Source organism: Chamaea fasciata, unplaced genomic scaffold (assembly GCF_029207755.1).
Source record: "Chamaea fasciata isolate MVZ Bird 193981 ecotype frontalis unplaced genomic scaffold, bChaFas1.0.hap1 SCAF_9, whole genome shotgun sequence".
NCBI lineage: Eukaryota > Metazoa > Chordata > Aves > Passeriformes > Sylviidae > Chamaea > Chamaea fasciata.
The window spans coordinates 27,289,869-27,315,546 of NW_027094094.1; the positions used below are offsets into that span (position 1 = coordinate 27,289,869).

The window sequence follows — 25,678 nt, forward strand, 5'->3', positions numbered from 1 at the left end:
TCTCTCCTGCTTGTTTAATGAAACCCTTTGCACCTGTGAAAAGTGGGTGTAAAAGGTAGGGGGAAAAATCTAACTCGTAATTGTGCTATGAATGTAAGAAAGAAATACAAATTGGAAGACAGGACATTGAGATTCGTGGTTTTCTTTCAGTAACAATATTCCCTTTGGAAAACTAGAGGATTTATAGTTAGGAGGTTGGTTGGAAAAGCTTGGCTGGGCAACTGCGAAGCTCTAGTATTAGGAAACCGAGACTAAATATTTTTAAAGCACCAGCTGAATCTTACTGTGGTTTATAATTAGGTACAGCTCTCTCACAATTTAACAGACAGTTCATTTTTATTCTGCCTCTTCTAGAGATTTTTTTCATACAGATTACAAGGGTTTGAAATGAAGCAAGGTCCATGCTCTGGGGCTTTAATTGCTAGCTGTTAGTAAACAGGAGTTTCTTTGCATTAACCTACTGCAGAGGCTTCTGAATGACTGTTCAGGGCTATAGTCTGCTTTTGTTTGGGGGGACTGTGTCACCTTTTGTGAATGCTAATGGCCCACTTTGAATTACAAGGATTTATTTCAGAGGCTGCAAAAACGGAGAGATATCTATCAGCTGAAAGGCAGCTCAATGTTCCTGAACTAGCAGTGTGTAAATGAACTCTTAGATTGTATTTCTTGAGCTCTGTGAAGTGCTGTAGGGTGCATGTATCCAGCTGTGAAGGATTACTGTTGATCCCACTAGCTCATCTAGAGAGAGATTTTTATTTTAGCTCCCACTTTGAATGACTGATTCCTGTCTTGATGGGGTCCATACATAATTGTAATCCATTGATTACCTTATTTCTTACTATTCATATGCAGTATTGATTTATCAACCATAAGCTTTCATCACTGTCATCTCTGAAAGCTCTTATCTGGAGTGCCACTCATAATGAGAGTTTATATTGCTGTTACCTGTCTCTTGTGAGTTAGAATGAGTTGCTTTACCTCCCAAAAACACATCTCTCCTGAGGGGTGGAAGGAGTGATGTGTGCACTTCTCAGGGGGGTTACTGTAGCTGCCTGTTAGGAAGTTTTTGTTTGCTTTTTTTCCTTCTATTAAACAAATTTACTGCCATTGAAATCCTACCTTAAGTAGCTCTGGGAAGAGAAAAAGAAGAATAATTAAATCAATGGTGAGTGGTCTGCAGGCTGCCCTTGGAAACTCTAGCCAAGCCTTCAACTCCCAATAAAAAAATCCATTTCCACTTCACACCCAGAGCAGAAGTTGAGGTGTCCCCTCTAGCCCTAAAGTAAGGAGATACAAACTCAGCTAGTTGAAATCCAGTCTGAGACAGAGATTTTTTCTTACTGCCCTCAAGTAAGGATGTGGGGAGGGTGCAATTGTTCAAACATTGTAAGGTGTGTTAGAGATCTCTGCTTTCTTCACTTCTCCACTTTTGATTTCTATGACTTAACATCTTCCCTGGTGGATTTATGCAAAATTTCAGGCATCACCCAGCATTCCACAGCATAGGGCAGTATATTAACAATAAACTTCAGCACCAGAGGTTTGAGCTACCAGAAGCTGTGTCTTGTCCAGAAGCTGAGGCATAACACACTTGAGTAAACAAATATTTTGCTTTTCCTACATGCTGTGCCAAGTAATTTTAAAATTAATAATTTTTAATTAAAATTAAAAGTTGAATCTTATTTTTTAAAGAAAATTCATCAGACTTTTTCTCCTTACACTTAATGAGTCAGCCATAAATCTATGTTGATAGAGAAGCTCTTGGTAAATTTTTTAAGGTTTACCCATAACAGTCTTAGTACTTTTAAGATTGAGTGTATTTCATGGTTTTAGTTTTAAGCTGAAGGTGTTGTAAGCTAATTGTTTTAGCCTTCTAACAAAAAAAAAAAGTCATATCAAGTTGAGATTGGTTATGACTTTTTGCGGAGATCTTAAAAACTGAGGCCTATGTGGAAGCTGATTTTTATGATGTAAAGACTGATAGTAATATACCTCCAAAGAAGTTTGAGCTCTTGACATTATAGCTCTTTCCAAGTTCATCTTGGACTTGATCTTATGCTTTGGAAGGCGAGGAATGGATGATGCAGTGGAGAGCCAGGTGAAGTGTGTGAGGAGCTGTGATGGAGAGCCAGGTGAAGTGTGTGAGGGGCTGTGAAAGCAGCACCTGCCTTGTAACTGCCTTTGGGCCAGCCTCTCCTTTGTACTTCTCAGCATAGGTGAAAGCTGTGAGATTGTTTTATTTCTTGTACTAATGCAGGTGGGGGTACTCTGCACATTTTCTCGGGGGGCCTTCACCAAAAAAAATTGAATGTGTGTGTAGATGTGAGTTTAAATCACTGGGTTAATTTTGAAATCAGTCTCTGCTACAGTTAGTACCTTTTGGTTTGTGTCATGAAGCAATTTCAGACTTCACAAACCAGGCTTTTTCAAATTAAATTCAACAGGAAGATGCTCTGCTCTCCAGGAGCGCTCCCAAAGCTGATAAGGGGCAGTTAGCCCACAGCACTGGATCAGTGCTAGTCCCAAGTAAAGCCCTGTAATCCTATTCTGGGAGCACTTGGTGATCAGCACCAGCTGTGTCACTGCTCAGAGTGCAGGATCTCCTCACACTGTCTTAAGTTACTTGCTAGTAGAGATAAAGCATGGGAATTAATTAATTTTTTTTTTTAAAGGAGGGTGTTTTTTTGGACTGAAGTTGAGGGATGGAGGATAAGTGTGAAGTATCTGTTGAGATGAATTTAAAGGATTAGAAATGCTTCTCATTTGAATAAAACTATTTATACTTGGATTTTTATTGTTTTATTAAGGATAGATGAAAATCTTGCTGTTCTCACTGTTCACAAAGGATAAGGGATGGTTATGACAGCACTACTCCATCAGACAGTAGTCAGTGAAACGTGTATGGCGCTTCCCTGAGATGGGAGAAACATCTTTTAATCTCTTCTTTGATAAAACTTAAACATCTCTCAACTCTTTCAGGAACAAGGTAGATGCCAGCTTGTGTAAGTGATGATGGGAGGTGGTGGTGGTTGTTTTGCTTTTGGCATTTCCCACAGAGGGCACCCACTTTGCATACAAACATTTGTATGTTTTGTAGACAAAGAAAGTGAAGGAGAATGACTCTACCCCCTGATAATCAGCCCCCGGTCCCAGTCTGTACTCCAGTCTTCTGGTGCAAAAAGGGGCAGCTTTAACAATTTGCATTGCACGTGTCATGTTTTTAATAATAGCAATTAATCTGAGTGCCACTTCTAGGACTGTGTTTGAAAGAATGTTTAAAGTGATAGTTTGAATTCCGCAAGATTAAGCAAATGCAGATGGGGGTAGGGTGAGGCAAGCCCCAAACTCAGTAATTGAGGTTATGTGAATGTATCGCTTTCATCTTCCCTTCTACTGTTCCAGTTTTGTTCTTCATCACATTTTATGGATTCTTTTTAATCTGTCTCCTGGGTGATATATTTTTTTTCCTGAGAGCTTGTTGTGCCATTGTGACTGTGGGTGATGGTGTGCCATTTCTCCTTTCCTGCCACTATTTATTCAAAAAGATGAATTGTGATTTTTGTGTGCTGTTTCTAGTTTGAGAACATGCCAAAGCTTTTTAGGGTTTGACATGCCTGATGTCCTTTTGCTGTGGGGCTGGACTATACCTTTTGCAGTGATGAACAGCTATTTGCTGTAGGGGAAACAGGAATCCAACATACTAGAAAAAATCACGTATACCCATGATATTAACAGTTTTTATAGGTCTGTTGTATCTTAAAATAGCATGAAAACTGTGGAAGGAGCGCTAGATGAAAGTACTGTCAATTGAAATATAAAACTATGTATCCTCACCAGAAGTTACAATAAAGTCTTGTCATAAATGATGCATTTTTTATGCAGAAGTAAATTATTTTTTGTCTATAACATAGGATGCTACCAATTATTAAGGAAGTAAACTGGAGAGTAGTGATTCCTGGGCACCTTTATTCAATCTGAATTACTTTCTTTAAAACGGTTATTTCTTGATTTTTTTTTTTTTGTGATGAAACACAGGAGACAACTGGATAACTCGGAGTGTTTTTTGGCTTATATTTTTTCAGAGGTTTAATAATGCCAAGTAGCCAAGAAGGAGGAATAGTATAATTCATTCTGGTTTTTATGTGTCTGTAGTCAGGGATCTTTATGTTTAAGCATACATACACAGTTATTTATAAAAATGTGAAGTTTAAGATGACTTTGAGAACTTGTAGCATACACAACATAGCGTAATTATGCACCAGAAACACATACTGTGATAAATGCTAAAAGCTTCTCATGTTACTTTTGCAATTGTATCTTGTTTTCCAAGGGAAACTTGTTTGTGCTTACATGTGTATTTCCTCTTCTCCTGTAGTCTGTAGTTTAATTTCAGCTGAACTTGACAGGAGAGCAAAATCAAAGAAGAGGAGACTGTTTTGGGGAGATCCTATCAGGAGAATCCTTTTGTGGCATTTGATGTTGAATGACACGAGGAAGAACTTTATGTTAAGGGTGGCGGAGCACTGGAACAGCTGCCCTGGGATGTGTAGAATTCTGTGATTTTGTGATATTAGTTAAACCATGAGCAAACCAATTCTGTTCTTTGGAAGGGAAATGCAGCTGGAAATCTAGTCTGCATTTATAATAAAGATGATTTACTACTTATTTTGTACTGGACTGTGTTTGAGGAGGGGGAGGTTTTTAACTTTTTTGGAAGCAACTCGAGGAACATGCATTTCAGTACTAGTAATGTATTATTCAAGGGAGAGAAAGGCTAACCTCATAAAGCAGTGGGAGAGATATTGAGCCCTTTATTGTTTCGTGGAACAATACATGAGGCAGATTACAAATGTTTTGGAGTGCTGGAATCTTGGATGCTGGATTGTTTGATAAAGTACTCATGAGTGGAATGTAAAACACCCAGCTGTTCCATGCTGTGAACTGATGTGTTCAAAGTGCTTGCAACTGTCCTTAGAGTTGGTGCTTTATGTGCAGTGCGTTCAGTCTTGGATAGAATATTGGAAGCTGAGTTGTAGTGCACTGCATAACTACTGTGCTCGTTGGGAGTGAATACTGAGGGACTGATCTTTACAGATTTTCAGCCGACAGCTCTCTGACAGAAATTGTACGAGGGAGCCAACTCAATACTAAAGTTTGCTGGTTGATCTGATCCAGAATTATGTTTATATTTGTGTGGTCCCTCTGCAGCTGTGGTGGAAGACCCTGGCTTTGCGAAAGTTATGCGCTTTGACTGAAGTTCTGAAAAATGTTTATCGTGCTTCAAACAGAACATACTGATATCTGACTGTGATAATTACAATTGTATTAATGTCTTTCGATGAGGCAGTGAATAACCTTTAAAATGTGATTGTCGTCTTTGGTCCAGGAATGTAAACAATAGAAATTTGGCCTTTTGGTAATGATTTTATAGGTTTTTGTGCTTAAAACCTCCTTCACTTCTTTAAACTGAATGAGACGTTTTGGTAGATTGAAATCCTCATGCCCAATGCCTTCCAGGATAGTCCATGTGGTATTTGTCCAGCTGCTGAGCAGGCATGTGAGTTATGCCTTGTGTGACATCAAGAGGAAGGAGCCTCATGTCTCTGAGCTTAATGTTTGTCTCTTTGTCTAAGAATTCTTGTGAAGCTTTCTGAGAAAAGGAGAGACAGGTAGACAGAAGGGTGATAAAGGAGGGTGGGGAAATGAGCAAGTACTACTGGGCTTTTGCAGCTAAAACTGGAATTTTGAGTTTTGCCCCAAACTCTACTCAAAAGCTATCTATATCTCCCCTTCTTCTCTCTTAAATCTGCTGGTAATATGAACTGAAGAGGGAAGGGGTAGCTCTTCCTTTTTTTGAGCCAAAAGACGTGGAGACTGGCTTGAGGGACCTTTGCCAGGCTACTTTGGTTGACCTATGGATTAATGAAACTGAGACGCAGACTTGTTTGGAAAACACCTTTGAATTTCTAAATAAAATTGTCACTGTCAATTTCCGTGTGAGTGTAAAGCTGTGTTTGACTACCTTGTAAATATTTGTGCTTTGCTGATTATTTCTTTCAGCTTACTTGTTGCTTACCTGGGTACGTCAGGACCTTTGTGTGTTTTGTGTGTGTTTTTTTTTTTTTTTTTAAGTGATTATTACATATATTTATCAGACATTTGGCTTCTGTTCTACTTTTTTATTTTACTTAAAAGTATCACTCTAAATTGGGAACATTTTCATCAATGTGTTATAGGAAGTGACTGCTCTTCTAGCAACACTTTCTGCTCTTGCATTTGTCAAAAACTCCATTTACTTGAATGCTAATGGCTTATCTTTGAAATTAAGAATACAATGACGTTTATATGTAGTATAGGATTTTTTTCAAATGCTGAGTATTTTCTTTTGTTGGGAAAACCTATCCTTTAGAACTACTGTGTTTGATTAGGGTTGTATGACAGAGGTTAAGCTATTTCATTTAATTTTAATATAAACTGTCTGATAATTGTCTGCATCTTGCTGGAAAATGGTTCTTAAGTTCTTTTTTTCTTAAAAGATAAATATAGTACTAGAGCTTTTTTAAAAAGATAATAGTGAACACCTTGGGGAAAAAAAGGTAGATAAGTTTTCAAAAACAAAGGAAGTTTATATGATAAAAACATAACTTTCAACTACAAAGATTCAATCTTCAAGATAGTTATCTTAAACTGATCTGGAGACTACATGTTATTAATAGTAAAATATTTATTAAAAATATTCTGAAGCCCTCTAAGGAAAATGCATGATTAAGTCATAGATCCTAATGCATCTGTGTGGCTTAGGGCTGGCTTGATCAGAGTTGAATCTCTGTAGTTGCAATTGATTCTCATGAAGCAGTGTGAAGTATATTTATTTGAAGTTCTTCATTGGTGTTTTTCCTCTCTTCCTTGTAAATAACATTAGCCACTTAGTTCAAGTATTTTAAATACAAAAGAAAGAGGAGAATTAGAGAGAAAGCATTCTAAATATTGGAACAAAAATATTCTAGGTTTGTGTGTAGGGCTTTTATTGCTGTCAAAATTTTCTTCTGCATGATAGCAGAAGTGAGTAGTAATTTACTGCATTAAAATTTATGATGCTCTATGTTTGCCTTTGTTGTGAAATTTTTAATACTCTGTAAATTTTTGCTTACCAATTGAAACCTATTTTTAAAATAAAATGTTTGTTCTAAAGTCATTCTTTTTGTACTAAATACTCAGACTTAATTATAATGTTGTCATATTGTGTAACTTAGGCTATAAATGGATTTGGAAGTGTCCAAATGTATCTCAACGTATTAAGCATTGTCCTACCAAGCTGCTTTATTCTCCATTCTTTTGTAGAATGAAAGAGTTGAAATATTCTACAGATTTTTTTCTGTTTGTTTTTTAATCTGATCATTTCCTTCTTCCCTGCTACCTATAAAACCTCTCTTCACTAATAACTGTACTCCAAGGGAGGGGAAAATGAAAACTTATAAATTTTAAAACATCTCATAAAAGTGATGTAAACCAGCCTTATGATCTATAAAAATGTTACAGATTGTAAATCATCTATCTGGGGACCTTCCAGAGCGAGATGCAAGCATTGCTGCTTATTGGGCAGTTCCCATCTCTAATTGCATGGGGGTTTAGGATGCTGAAGCTGTAACCTCTAAATGGAACAATACTGAACGTGGTTTGTTGTAATTTGTTTTTTTTCTTGGACCTGAGAATAGTATTTGTTTTTTAGAATCAGAGGTTGGAGAAGTGGACTGGAATGAAACATTGGGGTAAACAAACCTTGTAGAAATCTGTGAATCGTTCAGGGATTAGGGTTGTTAGTGATGTTAGAGTGAATATTACCTCTGTTGGATGTCATATATTCAAAAATATTAGCAGTATATTAATAGAAGATTAAATGCTTCAACTCCATCGGACTTGGGATTCTTGCCTTTTGCATACTTCTGTTGGTTTAATAGAAACTCCTGTTGTCACTTGCAACAACAAAATCTGACGTGTTCTTCACAATTATTAGGTCCACTAGCCCTGTTTCCTTTTACTTAGAAGGTGTTACTTGTTAATTTTTTGCTTTGTTAGTTTTTATTGCCTTGTGTAAAAAGGTCTTGATTAACCAAAGGGAAAATCGTAACCTGTGAATCCGGATACAGGTTGTAATCTCCAAGTTTCCTCCATGAGCTGCCTCAGTCCTCGGGGAATTGCTGCAGGAGAGATGAGGTCGCTTGCTCGCTGGAGTCTTTAGTTTTTTTGTGGAAAGCTGGGTGAAAAGGTGACAGTTCTAATGAGGGTGTTTTTCTGTGGGCTTGTGCTCGGAGCAGCTAAATGCACTCACCCCTTCCAGACATGTCAGAGCAGCCCCCAGAGAGCCAAGCTGGTGAGATTCTGCTGTCAGAGTTGAGATCATTTAGCACCTCAAGATCAGGCATCAGATAACAACCTTTGTGCGATGTTGACTTGGACAGAATTCAAACTACTGACCTATAGCAAAAACCAACCAGAAAAGTGCCTTTTTTAAAAGTAGATTTTGTACTGCCAAGGTTCTCTTTAAAGCTTGGCAGTCTTGCTGTCACTAGTTGTTTTTGCACTGCGGGCGCAGGACTGATCTTCCCCTTGTGTGTGTGATGCAGGAAGGGAACAAGGCATGCAAGAAGAGAGGCTGTGCTCTCCAGGAGAGCATCACTGTCTCGTTTTGTACAGGAGAACTAAAGCTCGAGATGACTAGAGATTATGTGCAACTCAAATCAGTCAAGTCTTTGTTAGTTTGAAAAGCTCTCGTATTTTTCTGAAGTCTTTATCTGTGTAAATTGGTAGAGATTCCTGATCATTCATCAGTGGAGATTACATGGTGATGGAGAATAAATTTTCATTTGACAGGCTTTCATATGACAAATTGAAAAAGATTGTCACTCTGGGGTGTGGTGGGGGAAGTGGGTGGGAGTAAAAGAGGAAGGAGTCTGGATATATGTGAAATTCTATGGTCTTCATCACTGCATGCACTTCACAAAGTCATTGTTAGCTAAGATTAAAAGGATACTAAAGAAAAAGGATTCTTCTCTGTTGTGAACTCTGAAAACACCCATAGGAGGTTCTCCTTCCCTCTCAGTACAATAGGAGTAGAGTTTAAAATAATTTAGACAAGTGAGTTTCAGTTCAGTTGTTAGAAAATTTTTAGTCCTTGCTTGTTAGGGGACGGGAGGGCTATTCACAGGTGTGTCTGACTTTCTTTTCCAAGAAAACCGCGTCTGTGCTAGGAAGTTCTTGATCTTATCCTACAACTCCTAGTTATCCCAACAACTCTGCTGTCCTAGACCCTTGTCCAGCGGTGGTTGTGCCTCCCCAGCCTATGCACAGAAGATAACAGTAACAGGCTGAGAAATTCTTTGGCTGTTTGCGTGGGACAGGGGTTGTGCAGTGGATTGTACCCTCAGCAATGTGGCATGAGAAGTTTGTTGCTTCTCTTTCTTTCTTTCTTGTATTTTTATTTAGAACAAGCATTGGCCATATGTAAGAAGTTCCTATTGAACTGAGTCTTCTGTTGACATCATAGAAAAACAAAACCAGAGGATTATACAGTAGGTCTGCATCTCCATATTATGCTCAGAAGAATGCAGAATTTTCTTGTTGGCTTGTTATTTTGTTTTGTTTTTCCTTCTATGATTTAAACAACAGTGAAAACCTAGTTTTCATTGCAAGCCTGTTTCTGAATAAGTCTTCATCACATTTCCACCCCAAACTCTCTTTTGGTGATCTAATCTACTCCTGCAGTGAATCAGCCAGTTATGACTGATTTAGAGTTAAAAAATCAGGGATAAAAAGCTGAGCTCCCCATTGCCAAACATACTGTTATCTCATATAGAGGGTATTGGTTCAAAAATGGCTATTGCAGAACACTTTTCAACGATACACACCTGTACCAGTTACTTAAATGTGACAAAAAAGCTTTTCCTTTAATGAAGAATTCATTTTTTAATGGTTTTTGCCTTTTGGAAATAGAGTCTCTATTCTCACTTCCATGCTGGTGATGGTTCAGAAGGAGGAATATGCTTTATTTTCATTTCACAGAGAGCACTGAAGAGTGCTGGGCTGATGAAAGTACCAGTACTTGTATCAGATATTTGCTCATTGATGTGACAAAACTGCATGCCAGGTTGCAGGCACAGGGAGACAGATGAGCCAGAAAGGTTAATTACTTCTCATTTTCTTACTGTTATGTTTATTTCAAATGCTCATCTCTTTCAGTGCCTGAAGGTGGCCAATTAATCTTCCATATTTTTGTTTCTACCCAGAAGAATGGCTGTGGTGTGTCTGGCTGTTTTTGACAATGGTGTGAAGACTTCTGTAGTGTGGAAGAATACCAAAAAGAATAGAAAGCCATTTTGCTTTCAGAAGCCTTTTTGAGGGTTTGTTTAAAGCAAGCTAAAACTTGTCATGAACTTAGCATGAAAGTTCTTCCACCGGGAAGATTGTGGGTTACGCTTGAAGAGAACCATGGTCTCTACCTTTCTTCAGAATAGAGTCATTTCATTCCCTGCAAGTTGCATAGAGAAGGAAGGCTTTCAAATAGAGACCCAGCCCCAGGGAGCCGAGTCACCTCCCTGAGTACATTGTCTGTGCTTCGCAGCCTCTCTGCTGTTCAATGATTTGCATCGCAGTGGTTTTGTCACTGCAAGCTCTGACTCTCCCCAGCTGTACGGAACAGGTGATGGAGCTCGGTGTGTTTCTTCACTGTTTGTCTTCATAGATCCATGAAAATAGGATAAATCATTGTGAGTTTCTCCTGTGGTGCCCTTCAATCTAAAGTAAGACACGTTTGTATGTTTTTTTTTCTTTTATGCTTATTGCTCTCTACTGCATTCTCTGTCATCTGAAAATACCTTCTTTGAGAACCTGTGCAGAGAATGAAATTGTCTAACAGCAGATCTTCCTGACTTCTGCGGTCACAGTTAACTGGTTTTTCCATGTCTGCTACACCAGAAACAAAAATAACTTATTAAAACTAATGTAAGAAAAGCTTTCATTTTTTAAAAGAAAAATTCTTGTCTTTTTTAAAAAACAAATTCCATGGTGCAGAATGGTGTCAGTGTTCCTTACTATTCAGTTTCACTGTCAGAAAGTTGCCTCTTAGCTGGCAAAGAATCAGTAATATATCAGAAAATTTATGTCAAAGTGATGTCAGCATGGAGTCACCATGCAGAATGTAGAATGAGAAGTCCAGGAAGTTTAATTATTAGAAATGGTGTCTGGTAAATGAAGGCAAGGTACTTTACCAGGAGGACTCATGGGAAGGGGCATCTCTGTGATCTTCATCATAAAATCTGATTTTTTTTTAATGCCGTCCTCTTTATTCCTGTTTATTCCTTTTCCTTTGCAGTTAAGAAGTATTATTCAGAGCAATCAATGATAGGCCCTTTAGGGCATATCCATGTCGTGAAAAGCATGGTTGTAACAATACTTCACAGTGCTGTGCCAGTGGTGTGATGTTGAAAAGAAAAAAGGAAGAGAAGCCAAAAAGTAAAATGTTTTTGATGCAGCTACATTGTCCTAAATGGGAACTCTAAGCAGTCCTCTCAGTGTAGCTCACAGTTTATCTTAAATTAATTGAAGGGATCTCCCCAGATAGCTGGTTACTCAGAGTGGTTTTGGTCAACCAATGTGATGAAATTCTGTGAAAATGGATGTTCTGTGAAGTTCTAAATGATACTCTGTTCCCTGGATTTATAGACCTGTTCCTAAATCTGGCAATTTACATTGTGTTGTTTACTTTTGTTCAGTGCAGAAGTGATTTCAGGTGAGGGAATGCTGAATTGCTAACATGCAAGTACCTGGAAAACTTGGCTTACTCTTCTTTGGGTAAGATGGAAGGCTGTATCTCCACAATTGAGAAACATTACCGTATGGCTACTCTCACCTCATGAGATGAGGGTATGGTGGGTAGGCTTTGTCATGTTCATCCTGGAGGAAGGACGTGGTGATAGAACGACTGCATTGAGCACAGGTGGTTTTCAGTAGTATTCAAATAAGCAGCATGCTGGTAGGTTAGGAGCTGTGGAAAGGTTGTTGTGAGATATTCGTAGTCTAAAAGGATATTTATTTTCAAGATGTGACCTGCAAAAATGTGGAATTATTTCCAAATACTTTTTTTCCTGCCTTTGCTTCTTGCCTTGCTTTTGGAAACATTCATTTGTGTCATGCTGTGACGCAGAATATCATGCGACAAGAGAGCTGGAAAAGAGGCTGTCCTCTATAGAATTTGGTTTCGTATGTATTTGTTTTTTGTTGTTGCACTCTGAAAGTTTAATCTGTTGAGGCCTTGCATTAATACCATTTCTCAGAGTTGCAATATTGTGGTAGATAGAAGTGGTTGAACTTGGGAAATTTCTTCAGCTTTCTCTGCTTCTTTCACTCTTTGGGGCATGAAATGTCCAGTTTACTTTGTTATTGTTAAGTCTCTTCCTCTTCAGAACAGGGTTGTTAATACTGTTTTTAACTGTTTCAGGATCTGTTTGAATGTCTCATACAAGGAGGTACTGTTTTTCTCCTCTTCAAGTTGCAGTTTAATGGGCCTTTTTATTGTTGTTTTATAAAAAAAGAAAAAGAGAGACTGCAATTGTTAGCACTTTCTTGCTTGCTTTCCCATTCCAGCCAGGTAATTTCCCTAGACTTGAATTTGATTCATAGCTGTGAAGAAACCTGAATTTTTTTACTCATTCCCATTCTGCAGTAGAAATTAAGATTTGAAAAACAAGACTTCTCATACCCTTTTTCCTGCAGACCTTTGATTGTTGAAGTACAGGGCTGGTCTTTACTGGTCAGGATTTAGAATGGATGTAATGAAACTGGTGGGGAGTGATGAAAGATTCCTGTACAAAGTAGGAAAGAGCAGTGGCAAGAGCACTAATGTGATTTAGGGTATCATCAGCCTCACTGGTAAAGGAGACTGCTAGTCGAATGAATGAGGAATAGGAGCTCCTTCAGATCTTGCAAATGAATAAAAGAGGAGTGATAGTTTATTAAAGGCCTCCAAGGCTGAAAATGGACACATTTTCATTTTCAGCCTGCTACAATCGTGCACAAGTTAGCATGCAAAAGTCAGTACTTATTTATTGTAATGTTCTTCAACTTCAGTGCTTTTTAGATTTCTGTTTAACACACAATAACTGTTGTATCCAGTTTTAATTAAATATACAGTCATGCACACTAGAAACATGGTTTACACATTTTTCAGTGTAATGATTCCCAAGTTATTTTCCTGGGCATTTGAAATGTTGGTTGAAAGTAAGACTCAGGGTAATTGTTTGGCTTTTCATAAGAACTGCTTCTAACTCAGCTCTACTGATGCATCACTCCTCTATCTTCCCTGCCACACACTAAGATTTTTAATCTGAAAAACCAGGATTGAATTGTTACGTTCTACTACTTTGAAACCCTGCCAGCTCAGTAATCTTAGAAGAATTAAGGAAAGAGTGGATGGACTCTGTCACATTCATTCACATCATCTTAGCTTGTCATCGGGTCGCAGGCCAAAGGAATGATTGCGTAAGTGCTACAGCAGAGTCATGGGCATTGTCATTAAGGAACTGTGAACCAAACAGGCTGCTCAAATATGCATGTGTGCAGCCCTTGGGACAATGCTAATTCCTAACATCTCTGTATGCTGAAGGTCTGAAATTGAACACTAAAGTCACCATGAGGCCACTTTGTGGTTTGTGTTTTTTTTTTTCTTCTTCAAATTCTACTTTAACGGAGTCAGAATGAAAATCCTTAGATATAAACATTGATGTGAAACTCTTCAGTGGCACTTTATAAGTTAAAAATATGTTTTGTAATTAAGGATATATAAGCAATATATATCTCCTGCTGGAGACCCTCTTGCCATGTCTGTACATACTGTACACTTCCAAGTACACTGACCAAGACCTGAGCCTCCATCCTCATCTGGGAGAGCTCAGCAAGGTACATGGCTGCTTTTGATGGTGAATTTGGTTTCCTGTACGTTCTGTCCATGCTGATGAACAGATAAGAAGTCACTCAGTACAGTGTTGTGAGCTTTGTGCTCAGGGAAGATGGGCTGTGTGCTCCTAATAGAGTGGCTGAGCTGGAAGCTCTAAGGGCAAAAATGCCCCAAAAGCCTTGGACTGTTTGTTGTCAGGGGTGACCTTGCTTGTTGCATTTGTTCACAAGTTTTCGGGTGTCTGGCTGAATTAGAAGAAACAAAATTGTGGAGATCTGGTGAGAGAAAGGGGAAGGATTCTTTTTGCAACTCTGAACTCTAATTATTTGCATCTATGCTACTGTGAACTTCCAGATGGCATGATGCTCTGTTATTTTCCAGTGCACTGCACCCTTTGGGGAATTTTCCTGAGGAACAATGAAACATATTTGAATTTGCATTCCATCCTAGTACCCTGTGAATGCCTTGTAAGCAAGACTCCCTTGTCTGGCAAAAAACGTCTGTGAATTAAGAGCAACTTGGGTTAGGAGTCCACCTGCCAAATTAACTTAGTTTTGTTCAGCAGCCCCAACAGATTTTATTTAGCAGGCAGTCTGTTCCACATTTGGGTGATCTGCTGACATCATGTGCTTTCTTCCTCTAAATCATCCTGGATGAAAACTGGGGCTTTATCATGCATTGTACACATTCTCTCTGTCTCTCTCCCTAACCTGCTAGGGCAAGATGGTTCTTGCTGATTTTATAGGTAAATCAGCTCTCATCATATGCACATGGAAGTGCTCATCATAAATACCTTCTTTGAAGAGTCCAAGACACAGAACATGCACCAGCATTCATATTTACAAATTTTCAGGCTCTTACTGCAAAATGTTATGTTACGGAACGGGTGTCCTGCTATGTCATGTATTTGCACCTGTGGTTTCTTAAAGTTCCATCCCTTCACCTTTCTTCTTGCTTTCACTTTTCCTTCCATTAAGCTTTCCATATTCTTTTTTGTGCTTATTTTCCCTATAAAGACATACTCTGCCCTGTGTGACATTACAGGGGGTAGGGAAACTGTAGCTAACAGTGCTAACAGTGATTTTATAAATAGGATTTAAATTTTTTTGAATATAAAAATTAGAAACTAGAATTTTAGTAACAAATGGAATAGGCTGCCCAGAGATGATGGAATCACCATCCCTGGAGCTGTTTGAGGGAAGACTGGATGTGGTAGTTAATGCTGTGGTCTAGTTGACATGGTAGTGTTTGGTCATAGGTTGAACTCGATCTCAGAGGTCTTTCCCAACCTAATTGCTTCTGTGATTCTGTGAAGCAGCCTGTTTTCATCTGTCATGTATTCAAAGTAAGGGGAGAGATGTGGGCAGTAGTGGGAGGGCTTATCAACAGTCATCTCTCCATCTTGCTTTTTGGTTTATTTTGAAATCAGGGCCTATAAGAATTTCCATCCCAGGAAAGCCACATGAGCAAATCTACACTCTGTGAGTAATTCTTTATCTCCAGGTTCAGCTGGTTGCTCTACTGTGGTAGAGTTGATTCCCCAGCCATGGAGCGTTCTCAGTTGGACTTGAACAAAGGCAGCTCAGATGGCTATAGGTGTGCATTCTCAGCTTTCTCTGATGCAATCACCTCTCTCTTGAAGAGTTGATGGAAAAACTGGGGGAATAATGTATTGCATGCCGGCAAAGCTTTGAGTTTCCTTTTCTGGAGTTGGTTCCCAGCTTTAAAAGGTCTCAGAGATTAGTATGCTTATTTCGTGACAATACTTGGAGAAGAGAATTTGGCTCTTTGTGAGAGAGGATTTACAACTCATGTAGTGCCTGGGCAGTGGAATTCCAAAATTGAAAGCATTGTCTGACTAGCAAATTGATAAGCCCAGTTTGAAATTGGGGATTTTTGCTTGTCCAGCTGTGCATCTACTTTAGGGCTACCAGTACTCTGTCAAGTAGCTAGCTTCTTAATGATTTGAAAGATGTTTCCATGGTAGGAATTGCACTGTAACTGTCCTGTCTTTCAATATGTACAAATAGCTTGCACCATTTTTATCTTTGTTTCCACAATAAGAGAAGTTCCTTTACAACAAACAAATGCTTCGTTACTTTTCAAAGTAAAGTCTAGTCATGACAATGAAAATCCCTCTGTCTGTGTGAAGTTACTTTGAACGATGCTGGAATGGAATTGTAATAAAATAAGAATTCTCTCTTTCTCTGCCAATCCCTTGGGTTTTAGCAACCCTACAATGCCCTCAAACATCAGCCCAGCCCCCATCTTGTGTGGTAGAACTTTCTAGAGCAGAATTTAATGCTCGTATATTGTTTGAATCATGTATGCTGTAATGTAGGAGCTGTAGGTGAGAGGTTGAAGATTTTTATCTGTTTACAGATGAAAATTCCAGAGCTTTGTCTTCTTTCCTGTGCTGGTAAGGAGCAGAAAAAAATGTACTGTATGAGCAGCAGGTGAGAGCATGAAACATGCTCATTTACTGTTCAGGTAGACTTAGTCTGCCAGGGGGGATGTGTAATGAAATTCCTGCATCCAGGATGCTGTATGTACACAAACAGTAATTTTTTTTTCTGGTGGTGTCTGCACAGAAATATACTTGGAAGTAGAAAAAAAGATCAAATGCTGTTCTGTCTCACCTTTGTTTTTTTTGTGCAGAAAGTCTGAACAACTATACATTTGGGAAAGGTGTTCAGGAGTTCTACTCAGTTACTGGCCCAGCCTGTGATATATTTGGGATGTGGCTTTATTTATTTATCATACCCAGGTCTGTCCTGGGGTTCTGATCTCCATTAGAGAAGGAATAGTAAAATCCTCCTAGCTCAGGAAGTTGAAACTGCAGTAGCTGTTGCTTTATGCAAGAAGTAGCCTATAAAAGAAGGGAAAAATGCTTTCTGTACCTATCACCTATTCCCTCCTTCTCCCTTCTCTGTCCACCCCCTTCCCTACCACCTACCTTTCTTGGGGTTTTTGTTAGTTTTTTTTTTTCTTTTGCTGCCAGGGGCAGTTTACCTGTGGCTTGATGCCAGTGAGTAATGACTAAAATGAAAATGCTCAAATGTGTTTGCAAACGCACATGAAGGCTGGCTGATGCTCTGCTGTCTGTGTGATTTATACTGGTGCCCATGAGATTTGATCTGGTTAGGTGCTTATTTTTATTTTATGTGGTTTTGTCTGTGGGTTTTGTGACCAACTCCAGAACATTAATTTAAAGGAGAACTTATAACCAGCAATCTAAAATAGGGCTATTTTTCAAAGGTGTAGGTGAAACAGAATGAATGAATAGAATTAATATTTTCTGCCAAAAGGATTGTCTTACTAAATTTATAAGCACTAAACTTAGGGAGAGACTCTTGCCCAGCCTCCCTGAATCAACAGCAGTGAGTTGCTGTAGGTGTGGCCAGGTGTTTCCTTCAATCCTGGATCAACACAGCAGTGTTTCATATCCTCATTGGAGGAATCAGGAGCAGTGAAGGCTTCCCCTGATAATCAGCAGTCCCAGCAGGACACTGTGAGAAGGCATTTTGTTTCTGATCCCTTCATACCTGACATCCGTGCCTTTTCCCATGTAACTCTTGTCCAGGTTTGTGAGCTGGTGTTGTGGGTAAACATCGCTGGTTTTGAGCTGCTCTGTGGGCAGGAGTACATTGTGCAGTTTTAATTTGCTGTGGATCATAGAAACCAGACTTGCAGGTGCGTTTCCAGACTTCTGGAACAAGGCGGCAGGTACTTCCCAGCGTCTGCATTCTATAGACTCGCTGCTCTGTCTGCAGAGCACCAAGGGCACCTGTGGCACTGCATGCAGAACAACTGCGGCATAGAAACCGCTTTGGAAATGAAATTCCATGCCTCACACAGTTGTTTGTACTGAGGAAGAATTAGGGATAGGTAACTAGGAAAGAAAAATTGTTCCTTGTTGTATTTGTATGCCGTGCCAAGCAGGGTTCTGCATATAAACAAGCATTACTGCATAATTACAAGATGCATGGAAACTGTGAAAATATATAATGCTGTTCTTTATTCCATCAAAGTACTAGCAGGTTTTTTTTACTATTGCTATCTTTCACATAGAACATTTCAATTAATTTTTTTGTTTTGTTTTATGTATAGTCCAGGGAAGAAGTCTGCTTAAGAACTGCCTGCAGTTATCAATACTCAAGCATTTTATTTTGCTGTGGTGACTAATGCTTTTGCTTACTTGCCTGTACAGTGCTTAAGCAAAGGCCAGGGTTTAATTAAGATTCTAAGTCTTATCTTAATATGCATAATTCAGTAATTATTAAAATTATTTCCTTCCTGCCTCATCTATTTGTTATTGTAATTCCCACTTAATAATTTGAGAGGTTGAGAGCTGTTGGCAGAAATTCAGTGTTTACACGGGTTAATTTACTGGTTTATTACTGGTCTGTGAATTGCGGTGGTCATTTCTGCCCCTTCTATCATGAATTTATAGTCAAAATATAAAAATTAATACCAAATTACAGGCATAGATATTAAATAAAATCAATGAGATGATACAACATAAATAGTAGTATTAGGTTACCAAGTGACTGGATAAGCCTACCAGAATTAAATAAAAGTATTATGGGAGAGGGTGTTGAAGTAGTAAGCCAAGTCCTTAAAAACCGTGTTATTTTATATAGAAAGAGGTGGATCTTTTTGAAGCCTCATTTATTGTTTGAACCTATACCTTCTGCTTCTGTTGGCCATGGGAGCAGGAGAATGTAGTGGCTCAAACCTCTCAAACGCTGCACAATCATTCCTCCTCCCTTTATAATTTCCAGCATCCTTGTTGATCTGCATGGATGAGGCGGTCTTTGCTCTAGGAGGCAGGGTGGTGAAATAACTGTGTTCTGGATGCCTGAATCATAAAGTATGAGCAGACTGTCCCTTGGAAAATTGGGAGCAGCCTTCAGTGATCTGTAGAGCTCATGTGATATTTTTCCATTACTGTTGCTATGCTCCACTATACCTGCAACAAAAAAACATAATTAAGACCAGCAGAATGCCTTGCCTGCAGGTGCAGAAAAAATAGCCCTGTGTACAATTAAAATAGCCAAAACACCCCCCTGACATCTTCCCTTCTTCTCCCCTACTCTAAACCACAAGCCAACCCCTTCCAGGTTTGTCTTGGAAGTAATTTATCTCCATCTGGCAGTGGAGGTCGTGTGAACTAGTTGGGGTCAGAACGGGTTGAATCCTTTAATTTGGAAACTGCTACCTAAAAGGAAAAAATCAAATACAAATGCTGCACTGTGGTTGTCATCCTGGGTTGTAAGTGACATAATGAACCTTTTGGGCATTACATAATTCCACACAACATCTGTTACAGTGGTTATTATTTTGAAGGCTTTTTAAAAAACACTGGAAGGTCAACAATTAGAAATCTTAGAATCCTGTGTGTGAGTCCAGAACGTAACACTTCCAGTAGCTGTGCGGCCCCAAAGCAGGATACAACTCTGGGACAGAAAAAGATACTTGCGTTAAGCAGGTGGTGTGAGGAGGTAAACTTTTCAACTGTTTAGATTAGAATGATTTGAAATTAAAATCCATATGTTGTAGGTGTTCCCCAGTCATTCTGATTATGGGGTGCAAATAATTAAAATAGTACCTTGTGAAAATTGTTCTGGGTTTTTTTTTGTCCTTTTTCTTCCAATTTTGTGTCTTGATTAAAGTGTGTGGGCTTGGAGTTTCTATCATACATAGTAGAAATGAGATAATTCAAATCATTTAAAAAACCACAGGTTGAGTTAGAAATTTTTGCAGAGACAAAAAAAAAGGTGGCGCTTGTAGCTTATTTTACCTACACTTCTGCTTGTTTTATAGAATAATATAGTACAAGACAGCAATGCTGATGTATATATAGGTGTTCAGGTGCTACATTAAAGAATTTGAAAACTTCCGTGGTATTACTCTAAGCACAGTAAGGTGGTAGATCATTATAATTCAAGTGGAGAAAATGTGCAAAACCTACAAAATATCTCAAAACTTTTGGATTCAGATGAAATTAGGAGAGGCTGGAGTAGGACTATCATAGTCTGTGCTTTCCAAATCTCTCAAGAAATGGTGATGGGTTGGTGGAATTATTGTAGTAGGGCAGGACATGAAACAATGTTCGCTTAAAAATGGTTGAAGGTTATGTCATTTTCCAAGAGGTACAGCTGCAGCGTGGAGATGACCTGCAGGAAGGCAGTGTGGTGACAACCTTCAATCAACTGCATATTTCCTCAAACTATGGAGCCTTGTATTTGTTTGTGATAATGGCAGCCTGAAGGTACTACCTGCCTCTCTTAAAATTTGTTAGTATTTGGGTTGTGTTCTCTGAAGCTAACCTAAAGGTTGGAGAGGAGAAACCAATTTATGTCCTGTTAATGAGAAGTTCAAGAACGGTAGTCAGTATTTCTTTGAGGTCTGAATTTCAGGATTATTTATAAAAGCTACAGAATTACTCAAGACTCAAGAGGGTATCCTTCCAGGCGAAATATTCCCCTAGGATTGCTGTAAAATACATGACTTAGGGTTAGTTTTTCAGATTGTTGTGGCTTGTTGACATTCGATTGTTGGGCTATTTTTGGAGAGGGGGCAAGAGACATGTCGTCATGCTTATGCTGTAAGGATTTTTTTGTTGTTATTTAAGTAGTACTAAGTAAAGCTCTTCTATTTCCATCCACATTTTCAAAACCAGACTGTGAAATGTGCTTTAAGCATCTATATTTTAAAAGGAGTCTCCTGGGTAAAAAAAAAAAAAAAAAAAAAAAAAAAAAAAGTGAAAGCAGTTTGGTTACCATAGAGATCGTTGTGCTCAGTTTGCTCCATACCCTGAGGTGCGTGGAACTTAGGACTGAGCTACTCTTGCAAAGCAACAGGTCTTGGTTCCTTTTGTGCTTGCTGTCCTCAGAATTCGGCAGCAATCCAATTGTTCTGAGAGGGAGCTTTTCTATTCCTTCCCTCCATCCCCAGTGCTTATTCATTATGGCCGGGGGACTATTGCTTCAGGTTAAAGAACTAAGGTGAAGTGCTGCTGTGGCAGTAGGAAAGGGCCTTAGAATGCGGAGAAAGGACTTGGTGTTAAATGGGAGGCAGCAGAGTTAAGTGGAAGCTTGTTTGGCTCTTGCAATCAAGACACAGAAAGGGAAGAGTCACAGTGATAGAAGGAAAAGTCATTGTGTGTCATGGTGTCTTTTCTGCCTTTGTCACGCTCTTTAACAACGGTATGACGCCAGTGCCTTTAGTAATGGCAATTTGAAGATCAGCTCTGGGAGGAAAGTTTGCCTGAAGAAGACCATGTGTGTTTCCTGTTTGGTACAGAGAACAATCGTTTGCTGCTTTAGGGCTGTGACTCACTGAGAACATTATCGAGTGCTTTGTATGTATGGAATGGGAAGCAGGACTCAGACATGAGTCGGGTGTTTGAGTTCTGCTGCTTTGTATGAGTTAATCCAAAACACAATGAGGTAAACACGAAGACCCCAGTGGCTCATCAGGACTTTTCATCGAGCTGAGGAGCCCATAAGTTTGGTACTTCCCCCACACAGTGCACGGTGACTTGTTCCTGTCTTGGCTCCTTAATTGCATTCTGCCTTCTTTAAAAACCAAAACGATGACAAAAACCACCTTGCCAAGCAAACCCCAGAGAACAAATTGTCTGGTTAGGTCCATTCTTACATTAGGCAGTGAGGGTCCGTAGGCAAGAAGAATGCAGTTTCATCCAGTTCAAGTGTTGATGATAGATGCTGAAGAGAGCATCAGAGAAGAACTTGAGCAAAATCTGGCATGGCAGGACCTACTTACCTGGCAAGCTTTTAGAACGACAGATTTATGCTGTACTGTGTGGTGTGTCTTGGACCTCTCTTGAATAGACCTGTTGCAAGCCCATCTGTATTTGTTCCAAAAAATGTCCACTGAAGAGTTACCAATTTTTTTTTTCATTTCTTTGATAGTTTACTTTAATTGCTTTTCTGTAGTTCATTCTAATTTCAGGTTAATTGTGTAAAATTTGATGACAGTGTGCTGTGTCTACCAAATGCAAATTCTCCAAAGGCTTCAAGAGGCATTTCATCTTAATGAAAATGCCGTTTGGAAGGGAGATGTGTGGTTTTAAAGCAGAGGTCAATTTTGGCAGCTAATGAGTTGGTGTAAATGAAAAGTCTTCCTGAAGGACTTTTTTTTTTTTTTTTTTTTTTTTTAATAGAAAACCGTGGGGTTTTTTTCTCAGTCAGGCCTTGCAGTTAGGAAAGCAAGATTTTTTTTTCTTACAGCAGTTTCTGAGCGAGCCTACTTTGGCAAGGCTTCATGAACCTGGCCTGTTTGTGTTGCAGATGACAAGTGCTCCTTTTCTTATGGCCAAATATCTCGTTGGCCAGAGTCATGGATAGAGGGGTGGGAGCTTATCTGAGTGCTTTGAATAATCCATGGAGACTGAGTAATTATGTATGGCTTTTAATGAGATGAAGATGTTGATGGTAGGTAATGAGATTTTTCTGAAGCAAGAAGAAAACTGATGCTCAGGAAACTAAGAAAATGTTATGTGGAACTGCAGTTCCCTGCTAGCTTTTCAAAAAATATACAGTGTCAAGTTGAAAACATTTAAGACTTACTCACTTGTCAAGGAAAAATAGTATCAACTGAAAGGGTGATGATTTCCAATTTATCTGTGGGAAATGACCTTGCTGCATGCTTTCCCCTTTTTAAAGCAAAGATAAATTCCTTTTATTCTACGTAGTCCTTTTATCCTGCGCTGTTCATTTGTTATTTGCCAGGAAGGAGATAGGATTTGAACATTGCCTCAGCCTGGACATAAGGAAAAGTGGTTTATAATTACACAAATGGAGTGGAAAAGTTTGTATTCCATTAGAAATCCTCAAAGACTAAAGCACCATAAAGTGTAATCACTTAAAAATGTGTCTATAGTATTAAGCACATTTGAATGAATGCCAATAAATGAGTTCTAAGTGGAGCCAGTTATGAAAGTTGTTGGGCGTATCTAAAGTGTTTGGTTTAAATTTCAGAAACAAACATCAAATAAAACCCAGTAAAAAAATGGATTTTTACAGTTAGTCTGTTCTCTCAGATGGAAAGAAATTTCCTGCTTTGAAGGAAGTCTTGTTCATAAGCAGCATGTTCGGTGAATATCAATGACATTTGACTGGTAGGCTTGTTCAGGAAGGGGTTTTTTTTGTTTGTTTGTTTGTTTTTGTTTTGGTGAAAGATTCTGTAACAACGTTTGGTCTCCTGACTTCCTTTTTTCCTCTTTCTAAATTGAAACTGTGGAATGTCAGCATCAGCATACAGATATTTTCTGAAGAAAACTTTTGGCAAGGGATTAAGCTGTGACTTGGAGGTGCCAAATGGGAATTAGGTACCCGGTTCTCACCGCCTTTGAGCATCTTAACTGCCGTTTGTTCTTTTGTTAATCTCTCTTTTTGATCCGAAGTAATTGGCTTCTGCCTGTGTATCTTTATCTCCTTCTGTGAGGCATGTGTGAAGGGGAATGTGTTGCAGGGAGATTCGGACTGCTTATCGAAAAGAGCATCAGCTGTGTGCTGGCAGCTCCTTGGATGTGCCACCATGCGGAATGTGGCTGGCAGACCTGCGGAGTGGGAGACCACCAGAGCAGGAGTCACCTTCTGGTGACCCTATTATGCCAGCAACCAAGATGAGTTGCCCAAATGTATAATAATCAGGTAGGGGCTGGATTCTATGGCCTCTGTGTTGGCTGCCAAGGCATGGTTGCTCTGGCTGATAACCTCGGACGCTATCACTCTCCTGGTATCTACGAGCTTCTTGACTTCGATCCAAGATAAGAGATCTCAATTTTGCTGCTCCTTTAAAGCTTAAAAGAGCTCTCAGCTGCTTCAGAATGGAGGAAAAAAACCCCAAAAACCAGAGCAAAATCAACTCTTCTTTTCCAAAGAGGAAAAAACCCAGAAAGAGAAACACATTAACGAAATGACGACCCAAAACTAACTAAAACCCCCTCAAACAAGCAAGCTAGAAGAACCCAACCCCGAACACTGAATGACAAAAATCTCTGAGGAGCCCTTGAGTTTGAAGGGGGGAATAATTTTTCTTGAAGTTTCAAAAAGAACTGTTTGTGAAACCTCTTTAGTGCATATGCAGGAAACTGCTAAGCAAATTCCCTCAGCCAAACTTTCTACAAGTTGGTGATTTCATCTGACTTGTTATGATGCCGTAGTTTGCTTTGCAAAATTCATGATTATCAAGAGATGTGAGAAATATGGCTGGGAGCTGAGCTAGGCTATGCCATAGGTAGTACTGAGGATCCATATCTGGGCTGATTTGACTGGTTTTAAATGTTTTTTGTTGATGTTTTGTATTGTTTGTATGCTCACCATCCTGTGTGCAGAACTGGTGCAATGAGTGACATGATTTTATTAAGTATCCAAATGCTAAAAACATTTGGATACTTAATAAAATAGCATAGAAAAATCCTGGTAAACATCTGTTTTGGAAGGTAAAACTGCAGAAGAAGAGTTAGAAAAATATTTTTCCTTGTTATTCAGTCGTAGTGAGTTCCTTTTCTCCTCAGTGCCTTGGATGGCATGGGAAGGCTTGAGGGGGGGAAGTGGGATCATAGAATTAACAATTATATAACAATGCACACAAGACTGAACTGAACATGGTTAGGCAGTCTGTGCTGTGTAAGTAACTTTTTTTGCAGGGGTGTTAGTAGAGATGTGTGCAAAGCAAAAACAGTGGGTAGCTTATAAACATTAATTAAACCATGTGGTGATTCTATAAGTGAATATTGTTCAATAACTAGGAATCAATTACACATTCTTTCCAAAGGGCATTTAATGACACAAGGTAAGCCAATACACGGAGAAATTCCCTCAGTTCTTGACTCATAGCCATAACTCCCAAGGCAGTAATTCCAAATAGTTACTGAGTGGTCTTCTGCTGTTTTAGGCCGTGATCTTTGCAAGAGCTTTCCCTGTAATTTCTAGGTAATGTGGTTTGAGTATGTATTTTAGGATTTTCTATAATATATTTGTACAGTTAACTTTATGTGCATATTTCAATATATAACATTAAACTATACAAGATATGTAATACTTTGTATACTTTTAAATTATTTCCTAAAGTGTTAAGCACAAAATGCTTTGTTGTAGAAGTTAAAATTTATTTTCTTGATGTCGTTGATGATAAAAAGCAGCATAAGGTGCTCACAGACCTGTAGGGATATCCCAGTATGTAAATGAATCCACTTACCAGCTTGTTTTGTCATGTGTGATTCTGGCTTCTCTCAAGCACAGTTAAAGACTTGGAGGTATTTATGTACAAACAAAAACTCCAGCCACACGTTGCTGAAGAAGGCTGGAAAGTCTATGTAGAAGCCTCTCCTTTTCAAAAGCATAGTGATATACAGAATATATTAAAGTTCCACTTCCTTTAAAATTATTATTTGCTCACTTCAACAATTCTTAAAATGGAAGAAGAAAACATGCATTGACAAAAGATGAAATATTTCATTAATGATTTTGAACAGCAGAAAAAAGTCTTTAGGGTTGACTGAAACATTTGCTTGGCCCAAGTAATAGTTTCATGATATTGATGTATTAAATCTATGTCAACAGATGTAATGCATTGTAAATAGAACTTTTATTGCTTTAAAATCAGTGAAATGTAGGGCTTCAAATCGATAAAAGGGTTAAAAAAATCAATGCAAAGGGACTAAAAACCAATTAAAAATTGAAGTGGTTTGCTAGA

General features: G+C 38.8%; 1 protein-coding gene across 3 annotated transcripts in view; it reads left to right on the forward strand.

Moving 5' to 3' along the window:
• Positions 1-25,678, forward strand: part of GRID1 (glutamate ionotropic receptor delta type subunit 1) — a 483,633-nt gene that overhangs the window by 104,442 nt on the left and 353,513 nt on the right. The window lies entirely within an intron of this gene.